General features: G+C 70.5%; 1 protein-coding gene across 1 annotated transcript in view; it reads left to right on the top strand.

Annotated features, from left to right (window-relative positions):
• Nucleotides 1–246: 246 nt before the first annotated feature.
• CAP2 (cyclase associated actin cytoskeleton regulatory protein 2) overlaps nucleotides 247–451 on the top strand; it is a 123,479-nt gene continuing 123,274 nt past the window's right edge. The window contains exon 1 of the mRNA XM_006165523.3: nucleotides 247–451. The gene's annotated coding sequence lies outside the window, so the exon portion shown is untranslated.

Below are 451 nucleotides of genomic sequence, written 5' to 3'. Positions count from 1 at the left end.
CCTCATCCTTGTGTGGGGCTTGGGGTGCACACAGACCTGTCTCTTGCTGCCCGTTTCTCTGCCCAGGCCTCTGAGGGACCCCACCTGTCCTCCTCCCCCGGCCAGCATCCTCGCAGGCGCGGTGCACTGCCTGCCCGCCCTCGCCTCGGCCTCCCGCTCTCCCTCTGCTCCCACGGCCCATCTGCCCCTCCTCTCCTGCACCTCCTCCCCTCGCTCCCCTTTATTTCCACTCCCACCCGCGCAGCTCGGCTCTCCTCCCCCTCTCCCCTCAGACTCGTCTGTATTTGGAGCTCCCGGAAGCCGCCGGCGACTCTCCCCCAGCAGCGTGACTGACACCGAGTCCGACCCAGCTGGGCGGAGGAAGAGGGAGGAGCGGGGGCGCAGGCGGGAGGAGCGCGCGAGTGGCGACCGCGGGTTCCGTCGCGGAGGACGGGACCTCAGGGCCCCCGAG

Source organism: Tupaia chinensis, unplaced genomic scaffold (assembly GCF_000334495.1).
Source record: "Tupaia chinensis unplaced genomic scaffold, TupChi_1.0 Scaffold143936_1, whole genome shotgun sequence".
Lineage (NCBI taxonomy): Eukaryota > Metazoa > Chordata > Mammalia > Scandentia > Tupaiidae > Tupaia > Tupaia belangeri.
Note: the sequence above shows the minus strand (reverse complement) of the source record. Positions and strands in the feature narration are given on the sequence as shown.